At 44.5% G+C, this 23,990-nt stretch overlaps 1 pseudogene; it reads right to left on the reverse strand.

Moving 5' to 3' along the window:
* Positions 1-4,165: 4,165 nt before the first annotated feature.
* Positions 4,166-7,251, reverse strand: LOC101712962 (pleckstrin homology domain-containing family M member 1 pseudogene; annotated as a pseudogene).
* Between the last annotated feature and the right edge of the window lie 16,739 nt (positions 7,252-23,990).

The following is a 23,990-nucleotide window of genomic DNA, read 5'->3' on the forward strand; positions in this document are numbered from 1 at the left end:
AGCCCACTCCTCCTCTATACAAGCAGTGCTCCCTCGCACCCCATGGGTCAGTGGAGCAGGGCTCCCTCCAGGGGACCATCCCCCTTCCTGGAACACGGATGTGCATCAAGGCCTTGCTCAGCAGTCCTGGTCCCTGTTGAGTACAGTAGGCTCAGTAGGCTGCACTAAAAAAGCTTGGCGACTCTAGAAGTTATTAGCCCTGAAGAGTTCCAGAGATTGGTTGTGAGAGTGGCAGTAAAGACTGAAGACCCGCAGTCATCAAAGTCTGAGGACTGAGGCCACTGATGGAGAAGGCCAAGTCTGAGCCAAAGACCAGGGCCTGGAGGCTGCTGGTGAAGATGGCCTAGACCCGAGACTCAGAGCCCGAAGCTGTTGCCAAAGGAGGGAAAAGCCTGAGGCCCAGGGTTGTGCTGGTGGTTCCGTGTCCCAGAGAGACAGCAAGAGCTGCAGGAAGAGCTCCAGAAGGCTGCAAAGGGCTTCATTTGTCCAGCTGTACAGGTGAGAAATGGGCGCTTGTTTACCTACCCTCTCCAGGGATTATGTGAAAAGCAAGTGAGATAATATTCAAACGATATAATGCACACAACAGTCCTCTATAAAGAAGGATGTACGTTCTTTCCTCTTTGTAACCTTGCTGTATGGGTGAACTTGTCTTCAGCTATTGATCACACCTACTTTTCAGTAGCATTATGTAAGGATTTAGACTCCAAATTGTTAGCATTTCTATTAGTTTTAAATACTTCTTAATGATACGTAGCTTCTCCTAGAGTTTTAGCTGCATTTACACCAATTTTTAAAACTTAGTTTTAGTGCCCGTTGCTAGCCCCCAGCTCCTTAAGCTATGACGTTCTTATACAAATTTAGAAACAAATTTTGTAGTCCTAGTGATTGAACCCAGGGGCATTCTATCACTGAGCTATAGCCCTCGTCATTTTCAATTTTTGAGACAGGGTCTAGTTAAAGTCGCCCAAGCTTCTCTCAAACTTATGATCTTCCTGCCTCAGCTTCGCAAGTAGCTGGGATTATAGGTATGCACCACCGTGCTTGGCTTGAATTCTTAACTTTGTAAATATCTCTAAGTAACTGCTTTAGGAAAATGTGTGGGAGTGATAAATCTTCTAGCTCTGTAACATCTGTACAATGTTTGAATATTTTCCTGTTGCCTCTATTTTGGAGTTGGCAGATGGACATATCAGTTCCCCTTCTGTTGCTGGGATAAAACACTTGACATACACAACATAAGGGAGAAAAGGCTCATTTCAGCCCAAGGGTTTAGTCTGCTGTCCCCAAGGCAGAAATGGCATGGTGGAGGAAAGCCACTCACTTCATGGCAGCCAGGCATCAGAGAGATAGGTAAGAGTGAAATCGAGAGAGAGTCCCTCTAAGTGCAAAACCCCAGTGACCACCTTCTTCTATCTGGACCCCACCTCCCACCAGACCATTTAGCTATGAACTCATCAGTAGTTTAATCCACTGATGAGGTTAGCATGCTCAAGATCCAATCACCAGCCCTGAGCCATACCTTTGATTACACGAGACTTTTGGAGGACATTTTAGGTCTGAACCATAACACCACACAAAATACAGGACTCCTGAAAAAGCCTTAGTGTAAGTATATTCAGGCACTATTTGAGACATCCTTATATTAAAAATATACTCAAGGGCCGGGGATTTAGCTCAGTGGTTCCGGTGCCTGCCTTGCAAGCGCAAGGTCCCGAGTTCTATCCCCGGTACCAAAAAGGACCAAACAAAAATATATTCATAATTTATCTGAAATTCAAATTGAACTGGCTGTCATACCTGTTTTTATTTGCCCAGCCTGGCAATCCTACTTTATATTCAACAACGTGAGTATAGAATTCTTGGGTTACATCCTTTCTCTCCAAGACTAGAGTGGTACATTATCTCTACCCATCTCTGTGAAGTCTGCTGTTTGTTCCTCTTTGGGCAACCATCCATTTTTTTCCTTCTGACTGCTATAGGGATTTTTCTTTATTTTTGTAATATGAAGTAAATATTTCTAAGGATATATAGGAATTTCAGGGCTTTCATAAGGCTCTCATAAAACTTCAGAGAATCTTGAAATTCATATCAGGTAATGTAACCCCTTTTCCTGGCTTGCCTTAAACTTTCCTACCCCAACCCTTTCTGTTCAGATATGAACTTCTTGAGGTTATCAGTTGTGTCTTTGCAACTCTGAGTTTTTCAGCCACAGCACAATGAGAGGGAGCTGAAGAAATGTTGGCTAAAAGAGCAAATGGTTGAGGATGGGCTGAACCTGAGGACTAGCCAAACATTTTTTTAGTCTCATGCATAATATTTCTAAGGCAATGCACAACAGTTGTTGAAAAGTACGAAGATAAAGATAATCTCTGATAACAGTCCCTTGACATAAGGAACACTCCCAAGAATGAAAGAATGGACAATGGTTTTGAGGAAAGGGGAGAATAAAATAGGTTCCAATTCCAGGTACAGAGACTATGAGGCAGAAAAAGATTTAATTAAGAAATATAGGCTTAGAGGCTTTTATTTACTCAGAAGCAGAGTGAAACTCATGTTTCATTTTATCACCCGTGCTGAGAGGCTCGGGAACATGAGAAAATAATTTTTCTTACTTTGCAATGAATGACAACAGGATGTCCCCGCTGTTCAGAAGAGCAACATTCCAGCATCCGATGGAGCCAAGAGGCCAATGAGGGCTCCCTGGATTAGGTCCAGACAGCCTTCCCGACATGGGGGCCTGGGGGGACTGACTTCTGAGGCCATCAGTGTGCTATGGAGGGGATCAAATGCCCTTTGATGTGAAGCTGCAACCCTGGGTGCAGAGAACTAATTCCCAGTCTCAGACACTCTCTAAAAACAAATCACAGTCAGACTTCACTGGGTAGCCTGGCTCTGCAGTCCTCACCCTCTGAGAATAAAGGGCTCATCTTTCCTCGCTCCGCTACACACCTCTCCCACCTCTTCTATGATTGCAGCAAGTTATTCACATATCTTGAGAAGTTCTGTAGGTGCTGGGAATAACATATTTTCTCGGCTGCTTGTAATTGAGCACAAATTCATTTTCTTTAGGGCAATGCATGTTAATATTCTTTCAGTTATCGAAGCTTAGCTGTTAACCTCTCTCATGCATAAGGTGATTCTAATTTGGTACCCAACTGCCTTATCTTTCTTCATCCATTTGTTTATTCAGCTATGTGAGTATTCCAAGGAGGCTAATGTCCAATGAGGTTCTATTCTTCAAGAATTATGGAACAACTGTAACAACAGTCAAGCTCTCAGTTTTCTAGAATTCTATCTTGGAATCATTTTCTTAATCTAAGCTTCAGTTCAGCATTATTCTAGATGCTAACCCTGACATATTGGTTGCTATGTCAGTGAAGTCCTGAGTCCCCCTCAGAATTAAAAGATTGTGCGATTTTTAAGGGCCCAGAGGCAAAGCTTTCTCATTCCTTGTGGCTTAGCTCAAAAACACTTATACCATCGTTCTTGCTACTTTCTGAAGCAGTTCTGGAAGTGCTTTCTCAGGAGTGTTCGGTTGTGCTGATGTTGTTGTCCTGAATCAGTTACCTTTCATGATCACTTTGGCTTTGGGGGGAAGAGCCAGAAGTCATACTGTGCCACATCTGGTGAATAAGGTGGATGTGGACACACTGTGATGTTTTTACGAGCCTACCTTTTTGTTGGATGGCATTCAGCAGCATCATTCACTGGAATTTTGATCACACCTTGTAAAGACACTCATGAACAAAGATTTCCAGAACTGCTTCAGAAAGTGGCAAGAACAGTGGGATAAATGTGCTTGAAGGGGTTTAATAGTAATGTGTCTTTTACTGCAATCTATTTTTTGAAATGTAAACATTCACTATGTATAATATATATACATATATATATATTTTTTTAAATTTAAAAATCTAGACCTTTTAATTGGGAATGTGGAATTGAATGTCCCTGATTCTTGTTTCCACAGTGTCGGAATGGCCCTAATGGCGGGGTCATGACGTGACATGGGCCAGGCTGGGGTAGGCCCTTCAGCCCTGGCTGGGGCATCTGGAGGGAGGGTGGCAGGGAGCCAAGGGCACCACTGCCCTGGTCCCATGGGGGTCTCCCTTACAAGTGAGATGCTGTGACGCTGGTGAGACAGGAGCCAGGCTGCCAACCAGGTTTAGGAGAAACTGTTTTGCTCCTGGCACTTGCGCAGGCGGGCACAGCGGGGACACCCCTTCTTTACCACAGCCTGGCAGCTCTGGTGGAAGACTGTCTTGCACTCGGCACACCTGACTGTGGTGTCAAACCTGAAGGGGAAGATGATGTCATGGTGGTGGCAGATCTGGCAGATGAAGCCCCGCTGGGTGCAAAGTTCGCAGTGGTAGACGTGCTGTGATCAGGGCCCTGAGGAACCCTTCATACTCCCCCCTCTGCAGTCTGGGGCAGGTCGACGACACTGAACTTGTGAGGAGACTCCTCCAGGAGATAATGCCTGTGGCCAAGCGTTTTGCTCAGCTCCTTCAGGGCTCCACTGTGACACAGGCCCAGGTAACCCCCGGAGCTTCGGCTGCTTGCAGCTCTGGTCAATGAGGTGCATCTGCTCCACGTGCTCGTACAGTGAGGGATTCACCAGCTGTAGGCTGATGAGGGGCTGTGCCTGGATCTGCACCAGGAACCTCAGTGAGATCCCAGCTGTGGATGATCCTGGCTGGAATCCCTGAGGCATTGTCCTGGTGGCAGAAGTCACAGTGACAGAGGCCAGAGAAGGCACAGAGCTTGGGTCATGCAAAGGAGAAGCCAATTGGCTGGGAGCGGCCTGCACAGAAGCAACTCTGGGAGCCCAGGCCTTTCTCCGTGGGGACGGCCGCCAGGTGCTGCAGGAGGAGCCCGTTCTCCCGGCTGGTGAACTTCAGCACTTCCTGACAGTTTTCGTTCAGACTCCCACCAAGTGTCACAGCCTCCTCAAGCCACCTCCAAGTAGGACGCCAGGACCTTGCAGACTGGGCCCCTCCACAGGGCGGCCTCCTTGGCGTTCCCAGCCTGCAGCTTCAGGATGGCTTGGCTGTGATGATTTTGAAGAAGGCCGGGCCCCTGAGGCTCACGTCTGGCTGGTTGTCTCGGATGGCCTCACTCCGTGGCTGTCACTCAGCATCTTCTCATTATTCCTCACGCAGAAGCATTTCAGAGATTCCAAGGATAGGAAAAAAATATAGGGCACCCAGGTCCTGTCTGCATACAGGTATAGAAGATGGCATCTGATGGCATTTGACGGCATCTGGGTCTGGAACCTGTCCTGACGTCCAGTTACTCTGCCTGCTCTGGCGGATGGCGGTCTCTGGGAGCAGGGCTGATCCAGAGGGGTGGCTGCTGCGGGGGACCTTGGGGGGTTCTTCGGGCTGATCTGGGTACTGGATGTTCACCTGCTCATCCTGCTGTGGCCGGACCTTCTGCAGGGCCTCCTGCACCCGGTCCAGCCCGTCCTCAGCCTCATCCTGGGAGGTGGCCCGCAGGGCCAGCTTCTTGCTGGAGAAGACCAGCTCGAAGGAGCCGTCTCTGTGGGCTGGCCCCACCGCCTTGCAGCGCAGCAGGGAGCAGCTCTCCACGCAGGTTCGCTCCTGGTGCTCAGGCTGAGGCAGAGCTCCATCGGGACAGCTCACAGAAGAGCTCCTTCCAGATGCCCATGGCCCCCGCCGTGACACTGTGCCCAGCTTTAGGAGCCCCTGGGATGGGCTGGACAGCCCCATCTGCCGCTAGTTGTGCCACCCAGAAACTTATGCTCCTACTCCGGGGCTTCCCTGGAGAATCACACATGCCTCACTCAGGGCTCCCAGGGAGCAGCTCTTTCTTGCTCCTTGAGGGCAGTGGCAGCGGAGAGCAGCCCTTGGCTCTGGGCGTCCTCTAGGAGCAGCTGTGGCACGGTTGGGAGCGGGCTCCTGGGGAGGCCGATAGAAGTTCTCTTTGGAGATCCAGCTCTGGTGTTGCAGACTGGTCGGGGAGGAAACCACAAGCTTCAGCCCCACTCTGCCATTCTCCAGGGCCTTCTACAGACTGCTCCCTTGGTCGACAGCTCCACTCGCCTCTCTCAAGGCCCAGCAGGCTGTTGACCGGAAGTGCTCCCTGCAGACAGGCTTGAGCAGTGACCGGCTGCTGCACATGTGGGGTGCTGGGTGCCTGGGGCAGCGGCTCCCACTTGTGGTCACTGTCTGGGGTCCCAGAGGATGCACGGGCAGGAAGAGGCTCCCCAGGCAGGTTTCAGAGCAGGTATGTGCTGGTGGCCAGGCCGTGGAGGGACAGTGGGGCCTGGAACATAGGCATCTCTGACTCTTGGCTTGGTCCATGGGTTGGCTCAGAGTTTACCTGGGCTTTGCTGAATTCAGACAACACCTCTCGCTGAGACTGCTCAGAATCATCAGCATTTGCTGTTCCCAGATCCCGGTCGTAGGACATGGGCTCCTTGGGGTGGTCTGGACTCTTGGAGCCACTCTCCTGGAGCAGGCAGCTAACTGAGTTCAGGCTGCAGGACAGCTGTGAGGAACTGGCTGTGTCCAGGCTGAGCGAGGAGGCTGTGAGCTTCCTGTTCCTCTGGATCTTATGGCCCGAGCGCTGGACTTCGATATCCTCTGAGCCTGAGGAGCGGGAAATGGAGTCCAGAGACTCCTTATGCTGGAGTTCTGCACTAGAGCTAGGGAGGGGGTTGAGCTCTGAGGGTGGACAAAGCCCAGAGAGGGCCAGTCGGGTGACTGTCCACTTGTTCAGGACAGCGAACTTGTAAGAGAGCTCGAAGGCCAAGGACGTGAGTCCCTGCAGGAAGCTCAGGAGGAACTTGCCCTCCTCGGCGTCACACAGCAGTGCCAGGGGCTGGTGGTACTGGCACAGCCTCACCTGCTTCTGGAGCAGCAGCTTCAGGGAGCACTCCATCAGGCCGTCACTGAGGGCCAGCTGCAGCCGGGCCCAGCAGTGGCCCACATCTGTGTTGATGAAGGCCAGGTGCTCTAGGTCCAAGAAGATGTGTTTTTCTTCTGTTTTCCTCCAGTCTCTGCATGGATGTGCTTGCCCTGTGGGCCATGGGTAAACACAGCCTCCAGGGCACTGCACATGGTGTTGACATCTCCATCTTCACTCGTGACCACAGTGTCCAGGGATACATACTGCTTCTGCAGCACCTTCACAAACTCCACTAGCTTTTTCTTGATGACCAGGATGGTGGCCCAAGGGTCCAATCCATTTTTGACCACTGAGAGCATTTCCGCTCAGAAGCAGCTCCGAGACTCACATGACACCACGGGGAGCAGGAGCGGGACTGGGCACTCCGGCAGGTAGTCCCTCGGCCTCTGAACCCAGGTCACCGACCTTCACTACATATTTTGATCAGCCTTTGAAGGTGTATTCATAACACTGATAACTATGAATCACAAGCCACGCAGATGAGCTACACAACTGGAGAAATGAGTCAGACCCAGAATGGCATCTTTTCTCTTGCCTCTAGATATTTGCCTTGATCAGAACCAAAGTTCTGGCATTTTTCATTGAATTTTTCATCATTCATTGAAACTCTATTTTCTTGAATGAAGAAATTTGACACAAGAGTGGCGGAGGGGGAGCGAAGGAGGCTCTTATGAGACTCTGGAAATGACAACAAAGAAGATGCCGGAATCTGTCTGTTTGAAGATGGTTGGGAGCATTTAGGAGAATTTAGAATATAGTGTTGTAGGGCAAAGAGGCTATTTCTAAACCATAGGACTAAGTCTTGCTTGGGCAGAACATCATCATGTAGAGTGTGATATTTTGCTATGCACTTCCAGGTCATGGCAGCCTCATTGTTCTCTGCCTGCTGTCTTAGGGGCATGGCCTAGCTGTTAATGACACCATGAATATGCATGAAGGGGGGTCAGGCAGATGGCTCTGACATTAAGAAGAAATGAAAGTCATCTTTAATGGATTTAACTGTAATTACTCCAAGCAGGCATCCAAAGTAACATAACACAAGATAAAATATGTATAGATGAGTATTATAATTCCCTTACCTTGTTAAGTAGGATAAGTAATTTACTATCTGGTTAGAACTGGGAGAGAGTCTGTGCAGTACTGTATGGCCCCGGGCCACTTTGTCATTGACTATGCTCTTTCTTCCTTTTCTATTCCCTAGGAGTCATCCTGTTAGATATAAAATACATGGTACAGAAAATTGCTGAATCTGGGGGGCATTTTTATTTTATTCTAGAAATTATTACATATGGTATGGAAGAATCCTATCAAAGTCGGGAATGGGGATAATGCTAGTGAAGCTAATTGTTGAGTCCAGAATTCCAGCAGAGAAGGGATTGGACAGGCGAAGAAAAAGGGTTTGGCCTGGTGTTATCCAGAGAAATATCATCAAGTAGTGGAAAATCACACTGTACTATACTGATTGGAAAGGAAAGGCGAGAAAGGAATACACCATCTGATGTCAGACTGGGCAGGAGGGCTCATAAACAAAGCAGGCGCTGGACATGCAGTTCAGGTTGGTAGTACTGAAATATGATTAGGCACAAGAGTGAAACCAAACTACTTAGGATTGGTTCTGTCACAGAAAATACCCACCACCGACATGAAGAGAAGTTCTATAAGCAGATATCTAAGCCCTGAAATGGACCTGAAGATGTCTGGATAAGAATCCAGACCTGCAAGGTGCGTATTAGAAATACAGACAATAAATGACTGGATTGCATCGTCACAGCTCACATAGGAAATGCTTGGCCTCCAAGAAGAGTGCCCAGACAGGGGGCACAGATGCAAAGGGACAGAATCTCATTACACAAAAACTGGGGAGGATCAGCAGCAAGGTGATACTGATACTGTTATCATTTGTGTCTTGAATATCCCCCAAAGGCCCGTGTGTTAGAAGCCTTGTCCCAGTTGAATGCTCTTGGGAAGTGGTGGACTCTTTAAGAGGTGTGGCCTAGTGGTAGGTCTTCAGGTCACAGGGGGATGTGCCCTTAAAGGGGATTTGGGGGCCCTGGTCCCTTCCTCTTCCATTCTTTTTTTTGCTACCCAGTCATGAGCTGAGAAGTTTTGTTCCACCAACTCTCAGAAGCATGATGGTTCCACAGGCCCAAAAGCAATGGGGCCGTGAACCGTGAACTGCAACCCTCAAAACCATGAGCCCAAATAAACTTTTTCTTTGATTAGTTGATTATCTCAGGTATTTCTTATAGTGATGAAAAACTGACACAGATAGGAACAGAGATGACATTAATAAACAGGAATAATCATACCTAATGTGGACTGAGTACTTACATGCTAGGGTAAGTGCTTGACCTATACATGTTTTTCATTTTCATTTAACCAAGGAGAAAACTGAGGCCTGGAGACATTAAATACACTGCTTAAGGTAACACAGAGTGGCAGAGTGAAGATTTGAACCCAGCTCTGTGTCACTCCCAAGTTGCTGAGCGTCTCCATTTCCAGGATGGCTCCTGAGAGAAGCTCCTCCCCAAGGCTCTGGGGAGGCCTGATTCCACAGCAGGGATGACACACAAGTACCCATTAAAAGCAGGTAAGTGCTGCTCTTAAAATTAACATAAGTAAATATCAAGACCGGAAGACTCTAAGCTAAAACAAAAACAAAAGCAAAAACAAACAAACAAAAACCCCCACAAAGCCAAATGTAAACACAACTCTGAAAAGCAATCATTCTACCATACTTGACATTGATGAAGATCTTTATGGAGGATACAAATCAAGCAATGAAAATATGAAGTGATATTACTGAGCACTGCAGGATAGGATGAGAATTAATATATGCCACTTATTGTGGTATGAATTGTATCCCCTAAGTAGGTTGAAGTCCTAACCCTGGCACCTTTGAATGTGACTTTACTGTATTTGGAAACAGGGTCTTTGAAAACATAGTGAAGTTAAGAGGAGGTTAAGAGGGAAAGACTAGTGTCCTCCCAGAGAGAGAGAGAGAGAGAGAGAGAGAGAGAGAGAGAGAGAGAGAGAGATTTGAAAACATAGAGAGCCTCAGGGATGAAGAGTGAGGAAGCCAAGGGGCAAAGATGGAATTCTGCTACCCTAATCCAAGGAGCTCCAAGGATCTCTGGCAACCACCCCAAGCTAAAAAGGCAAGGAAGGATTCTTCTCTAGAGCCTCCAAAGGGAGCACGGCCCTGCCAGCACCATGATTTTAGACTTCTTGCCTCCAGAAGGTGAGACAATATATTTCTATTATTTTAAGCCTCTTCATTTATGATAATTTCTTCCAGTATCCCTAGGACAACATTATATCATTGGTGGGCTAATTATAAACAGATGAAAGTGTTCTTTAAAACAATTCAACATAGGTGTCAAAATCAAAATTCATCACAAAGTTAAACCAACAGTAAAGAAACTTAAAAATTTATTTTCAAAGGATTCCTATTTATTGTAAACTATCCTAATATGGTGTTCATAAATTGAGATACAGAAAAGCTTTATTCATAGGTCATGTCTGGGATGAGGATATAGCTCAGTGGAGAGCATTTCCCTAGTATGTGGAAAGCCTTAAGTCCAATCCCCAGCACCATCACTGCAAGAGAACAAGAAGGAAGGAAGGAAGGAAGGAAGGAAGGAATCACAGTTCATTGTTGTGTTATGTATAATGTTTTTAAAAGAAAACAACCTAATAGTTAATATGAAGGGATGATTAAATCATCTATGGCATATCCACAGGACAAAGTGTTATGCAACCATTAAGGTATTTCAAAAGCAGTCTTTAGTAACATGGGGAAATATATATTATGTCAAATGGAAAAACTTTGGAAATAGAATATTCAACTTAATATGATCATAACTCTGCTAAAATATTTATGAGGGAAATTTATCAAAAGATTAATAGTGATTATCTTTGGGTTTGGGACTATGGGTGATATTTTTTCTTTACATCTTTTGGTATTTTAAAATTACCTATTGTGAGCAAATATTACTTTTTATAATGAGAAAAAGAGCTTATGAAGAAAAGTTAGAGGAATTATTATTATTATTATTTTGGTACTGGGGATCAAACTCGGGACCTTGTGCTTTGCGAGGCAGGCGATGGAACCACTAAGCTAAATCCCTGGCCCCGAGAGGAATTATTATTAGAGGATTGAAAAGGACATGTCTACTGAAAAGTCATCTATGCAAAATGGAAGTCTATCATGTGTTTACACCGATGATAAAATGGGGTAAACATGTTTTAATGTCAACAGTGTTCATAGTGCTTATGTTTGCATAGAAGTCTATAGCACCTTATGGGGCTTACAATTTGCATTTACGTTTTCGCCCCATGTCTATTATCTCATTGTTTCTCTATGTCTCTATGTCTCTAAATCTGTGAAGAATAGATACTGTTGCCAATAATCCCAGCACTCTGGAGGCTGAGGCAAGAGGATTGCTGCAGGTTCGAGGCCAGCCTGCACTGCATAGTGATTTTAAAATCAGCCTAAACTACACAGTAAGACCCTATCTCAAAAAAAAAAGTAGATAGTGTTATCTTTATATTATGAAGGCTGCTTAATCCTGAGATGCTTTAGAAATAACTCCTTCACTTACGAAGTATGGGAGATGCATTAAAGGCCCTTTCTGGCTCTAAAATCCTCTGATCCTTCAATCTGTGAGGTCTTGAGAGATGGAGAAGCCCCTTGAAAGCCTCAAACTTCTTGATCCCTCTGATTTCTTCCCAGAGATGAGATAATGGTTTAAATTTAAAATGTACTCTCATTCCTTCTCTTCACTCTGCCCCATGCAGAAATCCCTGAATATCCCTTTTATCTCTTCGTGAATGGTAAAATTAGCAAGGCTCTGTGGACATGGACTTCATCCTCTTCCACAGCTGACCCTGTCATGCGCAGAGGCAGTGGCAGCCTCCACACCTTCATATGCGATGATTTATTACAGTGCCTTGGTGACAGGACAGGGGCGCAGTGAAATCGACTCCCTGCCTTTCTCTGTGCTCTCCTCTGACGGCTGCTCTGCCGATGTGGCTGCCCCTGCTCTTCTGTTATCCAAATAACAGACTCATAAAAGCGAGAGATGGGGGGCGATCTCGGCCGGTCAGCTCACCCAGCTCTGGGACTGGGGTGAGGGTCCCTTCGAAACAACCCCAGCTCTCGCTCTTGCACAAGCTCTGTTCATTTGAGAAGCATTCCAGGGCCAGAGAAAAAGGCATCTGAATATAAAGCAAAGATTCCCTCTCCACAGTGCATCTGCGTTTGAGTATAAATTACAAAGGGCACTTTAATTCTCCATCCCAGTTTCCAGCAACACTCGGCCTCTAATGGATTCATTTGAAATTACATTAGCTCCAGACCCATCATTCTTGCCCCATTTCATAAGCTTGCCTGGAGCAGGCTGATAAATCGAGTCCTGCCAATCAGATAACTCAGTGTTCTCAAAGGATATCTTTGAGGGGGCTTCCCCAAAGCCTTGGTATTCACTCATAGGCACTTATTAAGCACTTACTAGGTGCAGGGCAAAATCCAGAGCCTTTACTTCTGCTTTCTTTCTTCCCTCCCTTGTTTCATGGAGAAATGGTGTTCACTCCCCTGCTTAGAGTGTGACAGATTCAGTGGGAACACAATGACGAATTACAGACAGCAACTGCCAAAGAGGAGCGGGTCAGTGGGGGAGGCAGAAGTTTACATAAACATGAGGCCGCTCAGGAGAGGGGAGAACACAGCCGTCCTCAGAATCACTGGGTGTCACTCCCTCCTGCCTGGTCCTTGTTAGCTGTGGGACCTTGTGACAGGGCACATCATTTCTCTGAGTTATTTCTTTATATGTAGAGATAATTATATCCCTCTCAAAGGGGGCCTGAAGATGAAAGAATTTGCATATGTAAAATGTATAATGCAAAACCTGGATCATATTAGATGCTTGGTAAATATTGGGCTCCTTCCCTTTCAGATAATTATGGTATAACACTGGTTATAACTCTGAGTATCATTACTTGGGTAATTATGATATAACAAGAGTTACCATCCAGGTAAGTTATGCTAGCACTTATTATAGCGCAGTTATCTGAGGAATCATACTCGGAGTTGTAGATCCTTAGAGCAAGAGAAAACTCAGGCTCTGACCCTCTACCTCTGGAGTGGGTGTGGCAGTGCAGTTGGTGAGGCCTAGGGTGCTAATGTCAAGGGAATTTCATGTACTTTCTAGGACAACCCTGTGGAAAAATTAGGGTGCCGCTTTGGCTTTTGCCCAAGACTTGTAAACAAATCACTGGATAAGTGGCATCCTTTAGGGACAAGGAAGTCACATTCAGAGCTCGAAAGTACATTGTGCTTTGGAATACTGGGTAGGAGCAATTGGCAAGGAGGTGCTTCTTCTGAAGGCAGTGCTCAAACTGTGTTTTGATCTCACCTCCTACATTTGTCAGGTTTGCCCTGAGTGGCTGAGGAAGTAAACAAGCAAATTAAAGGAAAAGACTTGAATCATAAGAGCTGCTACTGGACACACCCTTTTTTGGCTGAACAAGGTTTAACAGCAGTCAGAAAGAGGACACTCATTCTGACGCAAGCGTGGTTGCAGGGTGAGCTAACACCGATGAGGTGATGGGCTAGTCTAGGAGCCCAGGCCAGGATGAAGGCAGGAGCACAGGACAACACCTGCAGGAGGGAGGCAGTGTCTACCGACACAGTGACCAGAGACAAAGAACAAGCCCCGGGGTTGTGACTTGGAAGTGTGTTTTCTCATCCTCTGCTCCTCCTTTCTCTCTCTGCTTCCAGGTCATCTTGATGTAAGCATCTTTCCAATACACTATTTTGCCATGCCATTTCTGCCTTGGAGCTGGTGACCATGGAATGAACCTACTGAAACCATGAGCCAAAATAAACCTCCTCTTTTAAGTTGCAGGAGTCAGATATATTGTCCCAATGATAGGAAATATGACTGATAAAGCAGACATTCAGGTAACAGGAAAAGAGAGGAAATGCCAAAAATTGAGGAGGTAAGAACCATCAGGGGTACTTGGGGACACACTAAGGACACATTTAAAACTTCTCTAGGCAGAAGGAAGGTGCTTGAACCTGACAAGCCACTGCAATATTAGCCATGGCTCTAGCCAGTGATGAGGTCTCTGCTCTGTAGCTTGCAACCATTATGACCATATCTGTTTAGCCAAGTGAGAGCACCTAACCTAAGAGAAGCATTTTAAAGGCTTTGTAGAGGCTGCCTAAGTGGCCTGAAAATCAGAGTCTCTGTTGCTGAGTTGCATGTAAGTCAGAGAGCTATTTGATGGCAGGCAGAGGGGCAGATATGGAAAGAGCCTGAGAAAAATTGGCATAGTGAGAATTACACAGCTCTGGAGTGGGATTCATGATCTCCAGCTACTGATGGAACAATAAGACAGCTCAGCCCCTATGAGCTCCCTTTGGTTGTAAACACATTTCCAGCTCCACTTTCCAAAGACTTTCCTGTGGCACCCTTCAGTCCTCCTTGGGCTTGGTTCTTTCACCTAGAACATTGCTAAGATCATTGTCATTATTTTCGGTCTTAGCCTTAATGCCCACCCACAGAGACTTCATCTCATGCAACCCCAAATTCCCAAAGCTTTCCCTGGTAGAGGTTGATAATAGGAGACTTAATCAAATCATCCATCCATCCATCCTTATGTCTCCAGGCTGCTGAAGACCAGGAAGATCTGCATTACCTAGAAAGGCTACAGGTGCCCGGAGAGCAGGAGACCTGACTGCTTAAGGGGTTGGAAGGAAGACTGCAAAGAAAATTTCATTTGTGATAAGGATGACAAGGGTCTCACTCCTGAGATAATGACACTATTCCATTTATGAAGGTTCTACTATTCCTCATACCCTAACGGCCCCTTATGAGGCCCCACTGCTAGTCATTGTTGCACTGGGGCCTAAGTTCCCTTAAATTAAGTCTGTGTTAGACACACTCGAACCATAGCAGATGTATTAACTGTGTTAATTCAATGAATTTAAGGGTTTAGCGAAATGTAAATAATAGAATCAAGTTTTGGTCATACTAAAAATTTTTTTTTAATAATATATTTTTTCTTTCCCCTAGTGCTAGAGATTGAACCCAGGGCTTTCACACTGAGCTACATCCTTAGACCTTTTCAATTTTTTTAACTTTCTGAGGCGGGGTCTTGTCCAGACTGGGCTTGAACTTGTCATCATATTACCTCTACTTCCCAGAGTGCTGGGATTGTAGGTGTGCATCACCACAGCGAACTTTGATCAGACTTCTTTAAAGTAGTTTTTACTATTCAGTTTAAGGATTTAAACTCAGTAGAGGTGCAGAGAAATGGGATGTATTCCTAGTAGAGGTAAGATGCCAGGATGTGCGAAGGAACACAGGTGTGAAAGTCAGAGTTATGGGGAGAAAGAGTTGCTCTGTGTGTCCAGGAGCCATGGAGGGAGGTGAGGCTGAAGGACAGGTTGGGCCAGGCTGGAGCCATTCCAAGGCACACCACTGTGACTCTGAAAGTGACAAGAAGCTCAGGTGGAGTTTACTCAGGGGAGTTATGTGACCAGTTTTCCACTGGACATGGTAACTCTGGGAGTAGCAAAGAGGACTGGTTGGTGGTTGTCCAGCATGGAAGGCAGGAAGACCATTTGGGACATGGTCTCATTTTGTAGTTCAGGCTGGCTTCAAACTCACAGTAATCTTGCCTCTGCCTCATAAGTGCTGGGATTACAGGCATGTGCCACCTGGCTTAGGAAGACCATTTGGAAGCTACAGAAACAGTTCAGGTAGAGAAAGATAAAGCCCTGAACTGAAGCAGGGCAAGAGGAGGAAGACTGATGGAGATTGGGAATACAGCCATGACAGGATCTGATGAGTGCATGTGAGGCATGAAGGAGATGGAGACAAGGAGGGCAGGATGACTTAGTCCTCTGTTTAGGGTGACGGGAACACAATGGTGATAGAAGTTGAAATAAACATTTCAGGAGGAAGAAGAAGTTTTGAGGGAAAAGGTCATCTCCAGACGCTTCCAGGTTACCGTAATAAAGATGGTGAGAGCAGTGGAAAGTATCATCCTAGGATTCAGGAGAAAGACAGCACTGGAGATGTGGATTTGGAGTCACTGGTGTGTATAGGGTTTGTTATGGGACAACACAAGAGAATCAGGAGCAGGGACTGTGATGATGATCGGACCAGAGGTCTTGGCCTAAAGCTGGAGAGAATTAGAAGGGGGAGGTGGCGGCCTGAGTCTAGATCCACTGAGTTGAAGACAAGTAAAGGATAAAGGCAGGTGTTATGGGTTGTACCTAGATGTCCCCCAAGAGCCTCATGTGCTCATAGGCAGGGCTTTTGGAGGCGACTGAATTATGGGGGCACTAGAGATGACCTGAGCCCAAGTACACTTCTTCCCCCTTCATTTGTGGGTGTCGGGTGTTGTGTCCCAGACGAGAAAGTAACTAAGACACAGAGTGAACTGTTTCAGCCTAGACTTCATGAGACGGAGGCGACTGACTGCCCTGCAGGTTTAGTAGCTCGACTTTGTTAGCTCACCCCAGGGGTGTACTGATCAAGATGTTGGGGTCTGATTCTTCCAATGAAACTCATAAGAACCTACTTTCTGAACTGGAATGGGGTTCTCTTCATTCACCAGGGGACGTGCTAAGATAAGAAGTGCAAAAGTACTCAGGTACTGATGAAAGGTTCTACTTAGGGGTGGGGCTTAGTAATAGAGCACTTTCTTAGCACACATGAGGCCCTGGCTTCAATCTCCAGCACTAGAAAGAAAAGGTTATATATTCCAGACTCATACTTCTCTGTATGCTACCCTGCTTTAAGGCAGAGACATTTCTACTAATAAACTAGTGTTAGCTGTATTCAGTAGTATTCTCCACAGTCTGATAGCATAGTAGTGTGACTGGAAGCCTCTTCAAGTAAGTATGCCATGGTAAAGTTAAGTTTGGTAAAACACAAACCCTTCTCTTGGGTGTTTACAGAGCACATTTGAGTTACAAACCCTTCTCTTGGGTGTTTACAGAGCACATTTGAGTTACAAACTTGAAGGGGCTCTAGAAGAAAGAAACCTGTTGTGCTTAACCCAGCATTTCCAAACCCCTTGACAAACCTCTTAGCTATGATATCAGCTCTTATTTCCTGCCCGGGCATAATCTATCTGCTAGTCCCTACCTCCTCTTGGTGTATAACAGATACTTCAAACTTAACGGGTTCAGAATCAGACTCTGCTATCTACCTCTCCCAGCCTTTGTCTCTGTGTCTCCCCCATCTTAGTACACGATCACCTCACATTCCAGTTGCTTAGGCCAAGCTCTGGGAGGCACCTCTCTTTTTCTAACACTTTATACGCAAAAGCCAGCAAATCTTAGTGACTTCATGAAAACATATCGCAAGTCTGACCACTTCTCACCAGTTCCACATGGATTATCCTAGTCTGAAGTGTCACCATGCTCCCCCTGAACTGTTAGATTCATTTCCTCACCACCTGCCCCCCACCCCAGCTGCTTCCTGTAGTCTGCTCGGCACGCAGTAGCTTTTAAAACCTCAAGTCAGATTAAGTCATTCCTCTGCTCAAAAATCATCCAATGACTTCCCATCTCATCACAATAAAAGCCCCAGTTTCTGCAGTGGCCCATGACACCCTATCCGATCCCTCCATTACATCTCTCACCAAGTTCCCCTTCACTCTTGGTGTCCAGTCATACTGGCCTCCTTGCTTATTATTCTGCCTCAGGAACTTTGCACTTGCTAGTTCTGCTTAGAATGCTCTTCTCCAGGCATTAGCCTGGCTCACTCCCCACTTTATTAGTCTGTGCTCCAACGACCATTTATCACAGAAGCATTCCCTGACCATCTACAGTAGATATCCAGAGTTGTGTTTCTTCATAGCTCTTATCAGCATATCAGTGGGAACATGTTTCGTTACTATCAAGGAGAAGAGAGGGACTTTGGCTTATGGAATGCTGTATCCATCATTAGAAGAATGTCTGACATAGAATGAGTATTTTGTTAAAGAATTAAATAAATTACCATTACTAGATCTGACGAACATACATTTGGGAAACTGGTTTAGGTTTTTAATGTCTTTTTCTGGTCTGTGATATGCATTCAATTTTTTTCTTTCAAAATTCCTTACCAATTTCTATGTCATCAAAGAAATATCTAGAATCGCAATTTTTCAGACTGTATCTTATGTGGGTAACATTTGAGACTGTGGGATCATTAGAAAACAACGTCCAGGTCATAGGGCTATGTGGACAATATCTGAGAGATTCCTCGCAGATAAAGATCAGTGTTTATCTTTTGCCAGGGATAAAGTTAGAGGCCCTGAAAAAAATCTTGATGAAACAGTGGTTCTGAATATATGCTTAGAGACATGAGTCTCTTTCATTTAAAGCATGCTGTATTGTGAAAGGTTAAAATTCAGAGATTAAAAATAAAAAAGTCAAAAAGGATCTGAATCATTAGACCTAGAGGTCAATCAATGTTTATGTTTGGGGCAAATATCTAGATGCATTTCAGCTTTGCCTCATTCACGTTTGTTGGTTCTTTCCTCAGCTAGAATGACCAGTCAGCAAGGAGAGAGTCTGTCTTGCTCACTGTATGCCTATGGCCTACAGAGTTCCTGACACGTAGTAGCTGGTGGTTAAACAGTGACCAATTTGTGTTGGCCAGACATGTCCACTCCTTCTTACAGTACCTCCTGAAGACTTATTCTTGGCTCAGTGACTTACTCATTTGACACTTTTCACTAATGATACTCAATGTGTACATTCAGGAGCCAGTTAATTTTTACTGAGTACTTACTCTGTGTTGGCAACAAACATACAGAAATATGTGAAGTTAGTATTCTGACCCATACTAAGCCACTTAGTCTCCAAGGAAAACTTATATTTAAAAGAAGGAAATGCCTGTATACAACTTCCTCCTCCTGAAGAGACAGACATAGATGAGAGCTTTTTACCTGGCAGTTTTTTGTTCCTTATGGAAGACAGCAATAGAATGTGTCAAGTAAGTGGAAGAAATGAAGAAAGTAGGAGCACTGATTGAAGTAAAAGGCCATGTACTTTTTTTTTTTTTGGTACTGGGGATTGGACTTGGGTCCTTGCACTTGTCGGGGGCAGGTAGCAGAACCACTGAGCTAAATCCCCAGCCCAAGGCCATGTACTTTCTAAGGAATTTCAAAATAAGCCAAAGTGCTCAGAGCATCACATAAAAGATGCTGGGTTCCATCTGCCCTCCCCCAGTGTGGCGGGACAGGCAATTAACCTTATTTGAACTGAGATGTCAGGCAATCACCCCAAACTCCAATCTCAGTGGTGGCACAGGTACTGAAGACACCCTGCTGCTACCCAAAGTTTCAAAGCACCCTTAATACATTTTTTTTTACATTCAATTTGGTGTTTAGTTTTTGATGTGTTTTGATCTTCTAGTTATACTAAGCCCCCTAGGAAAAAAAGGAAATTTTTTTTTATGAGCAAACTAATTTTCAATTTTCAGAGTTAAGAGGAAAATCTTATAAACTTTCCTTCATAAGCACATAGCAATACCCTTGACAGAGTCTTAGCTCATTGTGTACCCATAAAAAGAACACAATATCCTGGATGAGTCAAAACTGAAGGTGCCAAGTGGTGATACATGAACTTTTTAAAGAAAGTCAGAGGACTGATCCAACATTTTACTCTTGTTATTTAAGAGTAGAGTTTTGGACGTCTGGCCCCACTTGTTATGCAGGAGGGTGATGGTATCACAAAGGGTCTTCATTTCCTTGTTGACTGGATTTGGGGTAACTGGGAAGTGGAAATGGAAAGTCCCCTGTTGGTAACAATGCCAAGTGTATTCGGTACTTATGGCTGACATCAAAGCTGGTATGCAAGTGTGAAGATCAATAATGTCTTTTTTTTAAAATTGGGCAGAACTTGTTAATTTTATTTATTTATTTATTTATTTATTTATTTATTTGGTACCGGGGATCGAACTTGGGTCCTTGCGCTTGTGCAGCAGGCGGCAAAACCACTGAGCTAAATCCTGGGCCCAATAATGTCTTTTAGGGTGATTTCTCTTTTTATTTCTCCACAGTTATGGGATATTTTGATGATTTAAAGCAGAATGACATAATATGACTTCAATGTTCTGAGAAAATCTTCCATCTACCCTTGACCACCATCTTGACTGCCACTGTTTTAGTAGGAGCTCTTGTTAGGAAGATATGAACAATAGAAACTTTTCTACCTTCTCTAAACCAAGGCTAAAAAGTAAAGGTTTAGAAATAAAATCAATCTATATTATTAATAATAGTAACACCTTGTATTAGTTTTCTGTGGCTGCTATCACAAAGTACCACAAATTTCGTGGCTTAACACAACAGAAATTGCACTACTCTGGCTCTAGGAGAGAATTTGTTCTCTCCCCACTCTAGTTTCTGGTGACTGCCAGCCTTCCTTAACTGGTGGCTGTAACAGTCCAGTCTCTGTCTCTGCGGTCATTCACCTCTACCTCTTGTCTGCTGCACACTTACAAGGGTACTTGTCAAGGCAATGAGGGCTCTCCTGGGTCATCCTGGATGATCTCATCTCAAGATTCTTCATTGCATCTGCAAAAACTTTTTCCAAATAAGATCACATCCATAGGTTCTGCGCATCTGGGTACATCTGTGAGCGCATGTGTGTGTCATCATTTAATCCATTATACAAGGGAGATGTGATCAAAAACTAAGGTGGACATTTAAATTAAGAAAAAAATTATTACAGTAAAAGACACTTTGCCATTAATCCCCCTCAGAATACTCCCACTCACTCCAAACATACTTATCCCATCGTTCTTGCCACTTTCTTAAGCAGTTTTGGGAGTTGTCTTTTGTGAGTGTCTTTACTCAGTGCTATCTTGGCTGCCCTGGTGTCCTGAACTGATTCAAAACATTTACCTTACATGGTCATTTTGACTTTGGGGGAAGAGTCGTAAGTTGTAATGGCCACATCTGGTGAATAAGGTGGATAAAGACACACAAGATGTTTTTGACAGAGATTGCTGTAAATGTTCAAAGCAAGGGGCAGTATTTTGAGGGGGATTAATGGTGATGTGTCCGTTACTATAAAAAATTTAAAAAAATTTTAAACATTCTCCATATTCTTTGATCACATCTCATATACCTAATATTTATTGCTCTCTATGTGTTAAGTCAGTCTTGCTAGTAGCTACAATGATTTTTAAATTAGCATTCTGCCCCGAACTTCATAAGTTATAATTCCTTTGAGCATAGCTGCCAAGGACAAGATAAAGATCTGAAAGAATGGTTTATAGAGGGGGTTAAATACGCAAAACCAATTGTCAAAACAGAGGCAAGCAACTAACGTGTTAAATAACTTCTGTCATTCACCTTCAAAGAGGTCTTCTTCAGTTCTTGTCACAAATCTGTGATGTATTCTTCTAATTTGTGCTCAGATAAGTGGGGAAACTAAGGCTCAGGAAGCCAGGGAACATTCGCAAGTCCTACCAATTAGTAAGGCAGGTCAAGATTCCTGAAATTCCATTTCTCCTCTTCCAAACCTGCTTCCTCTGTGGCCAGGGGAGGGTATTTCGGGTGCATTTGGGACCTCTGAGCCAGGTGTCACCGCATATTCCTATGACGTCCTTCTCTCCATGGGGGGAGGCTGAAGCTCTATGGCTTTGGCAACAGCTGGGTCCCTGGTTTAGGCTAATATTTCTTGCATTCTGTATTAGGACAGGAGAGGAAAGGAGTAATTACGAGCAATGTTCCTGTCACTTATCAGCCCTGTTCTGCATTATTCCCATCACTGCATCTCCAGAACTAAAAATTGAACAGGTAGGGTGGCCCTGAAAAATTCGAATGTGATTTTTTTCAGGGGAAGGCATTGAGCAAAACTGTAGGAGGGTATCAACATGACTAGTCACTTTGTAATCAGCTTCTTCTTTGATAAAACAGAAAACAGTCCCCAAAGACAATACATTTTTTGTGAAAATGAACTTTGACCTTGGAATTTAAAAATAAACATATTTTGGTGGGGGAAAAAACAGCAAATAGAATGCATTAGAAGAGAAAATCATTTTGATTTTCAAAATTAACATTTCAGTATGAATCTTGACTGTTGGTTGGTAAGGAAATTTCTTCCTTTAGTCTACAAAGAACTGGAGAATTTATTTGATGGTCACATGTACCAATTTCAGTTCTTTTCTGCCTCTTCACCTTCAAAATAATTGGATATCATCAGCAACCAAGCATTTGCAAATAGCATTATTAACAAAGCGTGATGGCTGGACCTGCCTGAGAGGGATCAGCATTTATTGAGAAATCCTCGGATGGCCCAGCCCTTGGTAAATGAGAGTGTATTTCCTGGTGAAGATGCAGGTTAAATGTTCAGAGTTACTGAACAATTATCTCCTTTGCAACAGTCACTAAGCAGAGCAGCCGATTTTTAATTAGATTTAAATGTGAGACTCACTAATGGTTTAATGACAAACATAATTTAATAATCAGGCCCTTCATTTGTTCTGGAAAGCCTGACTGTTCCTGGAATCCTCAATGTGGGCACATGAAGACTGGCAGCTAGGGTGTCAGAAGTTTTCCATGTGATCATGCAGACAAAACACACACAGTCAATTCAGTTTTACTGCATGTCTCCTTCTAGGCCAGTCAGAGGGTTAGATCCTCACAAGGCATGAAAACCCACACCAGGACAGTGCCACTAGGTTGTTTCATTGCCTGTTCCCTCAGCCCCCTGGGCCCAGTTCCTGGAAGTTTTAATTTTCCTCTGGATATTTGCAGAAGATGTGGACTGATTAGAATCCTCTGGGCATACTTAAACCCTGTTAGTGGATTCTTCAGGAGAAAGGTCCTTGGAAAGGTAGATGAAACTGTAATGGTGGAATGACAGGTATGGGCTTAATACTTCCTGGCAGGACAGCCTGCTTGGCGAGTCCCACGTCTCTCCAGTGAAGGCAGGAGCCTCCTCTCTAACTAGAAGATGACTGAGCTGGATTTTCTGAAAACGATAGCTGTGGCTGCAGCTGAAAGGACAGTTCCACACACGCTTAGTGTAAAAAGGACTCTGCCCAATCACGTCCATCTTTACCCACGATTATCGGTGTCTGCAAATCCCAAAGGCAAAAAGTACTGAGTACCCAGACTCTCCATTTTCCTGGTGTAAGACTCTCTCTCCACCTACCATTTACAGGGTTGAAGCATCTTCCATCTTCTAGAATTTACAGCTATCAGAAAGGATGGTAGTGTCCTCCCAAGTTGAAAAAAAAAAGAGTTCTTTAGGTCTTGCTACAACTTTTAACAAACACTCTCTAGTAAAGTATGCTACAGAGAGGGCATTAGCATTTAAGATACCAGGTACTTTTAGTAATGATGATAGGTAACAATTACAGAAAGGTTATTGGATGTTCATTCTTTCTTCTAACAATGCTATGAGAAAGTTATTACCCTCATTTTAACAAGACGGAGAGGTGAAGTAACTTGCAGAAAGTCACATAGCTGAAAAGTCACAGCTGGTTCCAAAGCCTGCACTCCTAATCATAATACTAAAATTCACATGTATGAACTATATGCTTCATACTTTCAGTTGCATGGTTGATTTGTCACATGGATGAAGGCAACTTGAACAAGGGCAACGTGGACAGCAGGAGACACTGGAGGATTATAGTCCAAAGTATTGGCTCCTAGGTTAGATAAAAATGAGGCGATATCCAGGTCCAGGACATACAGCTGCTGAAGCCTGGGTAAGTAACCTAATATCTTGGGACCTCAGTTTCTTTATCTGCAAAATGGGGACAATAAAGGTATATAACATAGGATTGTAATGAGGTAACTGAGACAACATCTAGCATTTATTGAACACTTATTTTTGTGCCAACTATACAATGCATGGAAGTGATCAGCTTCAATCTGGGTACGTGATAAGCATTTACATTAACTGTTATTTTTATTACTATTACTTTATTACTATATATCAAACCCATTTTGGCAAACTTCAAGAGATCAACTTCTTTTGTTATAGGATAACTCTGACCTCCTAAATATGGCTCTTACTAAGTGGGTCA

This window comes from Heterocephalus glaber, unplaced genomic scaffold (assembly GCF_053883595.1).
Source record: "Heterocephalus glaber isolate CG9 unplaced genomic scaffold, H.glaber_assembly_v1.0 deba00001472, whole genome shotgun sequence".
NCBI lineage: Eukaryota > Metazoa > Chordata > Mammalia > Rodentia > Bathyergidae > Heterocephalus > Heterocephalus glaber.